The sequence below is a fragment of the Gavialis gangeticus genome, unplaced genomic scaffold (genome assembly GCF_001723915.1).
Source record: "Gavialis gangeticus isolate Ggan-Ray unplaced genomic scaffold, GavGan_comp1, whole genome shotgun sequence".
NCBI classification, from domain to species: domain Eukaryota; kingdom Metazoa; phylum Chordata; order Crocodylia; family Gavialidae; genus Gavialis; species Gavialis gangeticus.
The window spans coordinates 3,009,954-3,013,169 of record NW_017729014.1 but is presented as its reverse complement, the minus strand read 5'-3'; the positions used below and the strand labels follow the sequence as shown (position 1 = coordinate 3,013,169).

Here is a 3,216-nt window from a genome sequence, read left to right as displayed (position 1 = left end):
AACTATGAACTGTTCTCTGAACGCCCTTTTGTAAACTATATGGGAATGATACTGTTAAATTTATATTGAAGTCAGATGTCTGTAAATACATTCCTCGCTTAACTTCCCTAATTCAACAAGATACTTAAGAACATGCCTAATTTTAAGGCTGTGAATAATCCCATTGAAGCCCTTCCTATTACCTTTAACATCTTTGTTTGCAATTAATTTAATTCACTTTATAAAAGCCTCTCTCCTCACTGGGGCTTAAAGTTAGCTATGTGCTTAATTACTTAGCTGAATCAAGGCCAGTGTCATAGCTGTGCTGGCTGCTAAGAAGGCAAGAGTGTGAGAGGGCACCAGCACCCACAACAGCCCCAGGGCATACAAGGTCCTGAAACTAGCTGCATCATGACCTTTTTGCTTCTGTCTTGCAAAGCCCACTGAACATTGGACTATGGGACTCTTCCTATTATCCTTCATCAGCAAACCATTCCATTTTCTATTCGCCAGTAAAATCCAAGGGCTTTCCTGGGCAGGCTGCAGCCAGACACTGGTTTAGGCAGAGTGAAGGCTGCATGCACCAGCGTATTCTGAGCTGTGAGAGTGAGATAGCAAGGATGCAGTCCCTTCCAACAGAAAAGTGATGCTCAGGAGAGGTGGATGGGTTTGGTGGTTTGGCAAGAGACATGCACAAAAACATGCATAATCTGAGGAGATTTGGGGGGAATGGGAGCAATGCGCTGTTAGAACTTCCATGGAAATTTCCCTGAGCCTTCATGGCTACAACAGCACCTTGCCCCTACCAAAACTAGCACATTCAATCAGGTTAGCAATCTTCCCTTTGTGAGCATGTCTGCTCAAGGCACCCACTGGTGCAGCTATGCTGTGCCCAGGTGATGGGAAATTCACTCCCCCATGTGACCAATGGAAGACTACAAGGAGGATGCTGAATGCACTTCCTTTTCACTGAGGAAGGAACATCACCTCCTCTATTTGATGGTCAGCATGGATTTCCCCTAAAAACCAGGCCCTCACCTATGCCAGTTGAGCACAAAGAAGAGCAGGAAGCAGTGAGCTGAATTTTTGTCTGCAAGGTACCTCTTGGGCTCCAGACTGCCTCATGCTGTGGCTTGATCTGCAGGTCCTTTGACAGGTATTTGAATTTGCAAGTAAAAAATCCACCAAACATATTTGTGAGGCTTTGTGTCTTACCTGCTAATGCTTGATATATAATTTCCTGTGTCAGCCACAAGATGGGACTAATGCTCTATGTTAGCTGGAGATGGAGGATGGGAAATATATTAGGATACTGGGATTTTCAGAAAAAGTCCTTGGAGTGTGCAGAAAAGCGCTGTCCCCCTCTTCCTAACAGGGGCAAAGAGCTCCAAAGTCTAGAGGAGAGTGGGCAGAAAAGGCTAAGACGATCCCTTGGAAAGGTGCACTGCAAAAAACAACTGATGCTCCAGTGTTTCAAATTTGTAGCTATTTCTCACCCTTAACATGCTCCCAAGAGTACACAGCATCTCCAAATGTGTATTATCTGTCAAGCTCTTAGGGGCAGATGTAGTTTGAACAACAGAGGGGACTGGCTGGCTCTGGAGACCTTGCTGTATTTCACACAGCAAAGCAATGCCCTCATAGAGGCAGCTGTGAGAATGACAGAGCGAAAGAATTTTCAAGGGCATTAAATTGGAGAAGTAATGATCTTGCCTCTGTATCCCATAACTTTTCAGTCACATAGGTTTACCCACTCAGTCCCCAGTGACTTGCGCTGTAGTTATGAAAACTTGGTGGCAAAGATTTATGAGGCTTCAGCATATCAGATTCTCATAGCTCTACACTTGTCAGCTCTCCAGCTATCCAGAACAGCGCCATGAGGAGGAACAATTTTGGAGCAAGCTGTAAAGGCTTCTCAGGCTCTACTGAATGACTGTAATTAAAGCAGCTATCATTCATCCATAGCAGTTTCCAGAGAGAGAAGCAATTAGCAAAAACGAGGAACAGAGCAAAATGATTTTGTGACATCTTCCAGGATTAAGGATGCAAACTGTTGTGATTATAGCTTGTATAAAAGACAAATTCCAGAGCCTGGACAAAACATTTCCAAGGTATCTAACTTTTAGGTAACCTAGAGAGGGAGCTGGAGTCTGGATCTAGAGAGGAACAGTATAGGAGCAACCTTGGGAAACAATGTATTTTTTAACCAGTGGCCAGTACTGTAGATTCTCCCTCTTTCCCAGGACAATTCAGAGATGTTTAAAGCCCAAACAAACCATTATGATCACCCATTCTGACCTCCCACAGAGCACAGGCTAAAGCACTTCATCTAATAAACCTGAACTAAGCCCACACCTTCTGCATGAGCTAGAGCATGACTCTTAGAAGGGCATCTGGTCTTAAAGATAGGGATTGGACACTCTAAAATGCCTTGAGATCCTTTCAGAGTTGCCATGGGATGCTATGTAATATTAGCACTGTTAGGTGTGCAAACATGATTCATAAGATAAATCCAATGATTTGAAATAAGAATCCATCGTGCCAACAAAATTCTAGTCTGTTGTGGTCTTTCTGAGTTCTTGGCAACAAAAAAATTGCTGTGTTACTTTTCCATGGTCAAAATATGAGTGAAAACTAAGAGCTGGCATTTTCTGAAGAGTGTGTTGAGACTAATAAGGGGTTCTTTGAGTCTAAAAAGTTTGAGAGCTACTGCTCCATGTTGTCCCTAAGTGAGCTGTCCCAGTGATTAATGACAATCACTAGTGTTGTATAACCTGAATCAATCAGCTATTTGGAGGGAACTGTCCTTTGAAATTCCAGGATGACCTATGTCCTATTATTTCCCTTCTGGCTCTATTAGTCAGGCATTGCTATAAAACTGAAACTCAGCATGCTGCTTAAAACTTACTTAAAAAGCCTTTATCAAAGGCAAAGTCGTCTCTTCCATTGACATCATCCTACCAGATAGCTGGAACGTCCCTTGAGGTTTTAGATTAACATGTGTGAACTTTTGGGAGGTCAGTGGGAACACTGCACTAACAGATAGGGCTGCATTTTCCATTCCTTTCCCGGCCACCAAGAATAGTTCATTCCCATCAAAGTTTCATTAAAGGGGCTTCTGTTAAACTGTATGTGGTTTTAAGCTACATATTTTATTGCCATTGTAAATATTTATGAATTCCATAGTCTCTGCTGCAAGGGGGTGGGGAGGAGAGGGGGGCTGGGCGGGGCTGGGCT

At 43.3% G+C, this 3,216-nt stretch overlaps 1 protein-coding gene across 7 annotated transcripts in view; it reads right to left on the bottom strand.

Annotated features, from left to right (window-relative positions):
• Nucleotides 1-3,216, bottom strand: part of NPHP4 (nephrocystin 4) — a 148,664-nt gene that overhangs the window by 88,470 nt on the left and 56,978 nt on the right. The window contains exon 1 of one of the 7 annotated variants that reach the window (XM_019511616.1): nt 1,195-1,248. The exons of the other annotated variants lie outside the window; for them this stretch is intronic. The gene's annotated coding sequence lies outside the window, so the exon portion shown is untranslated. Of the gene's footprint in view, nt 1-1,194; nt 1,249-3,216 lie in introns of those variants that run through there. 7 annotated transcript variants of the gene reach the window in all.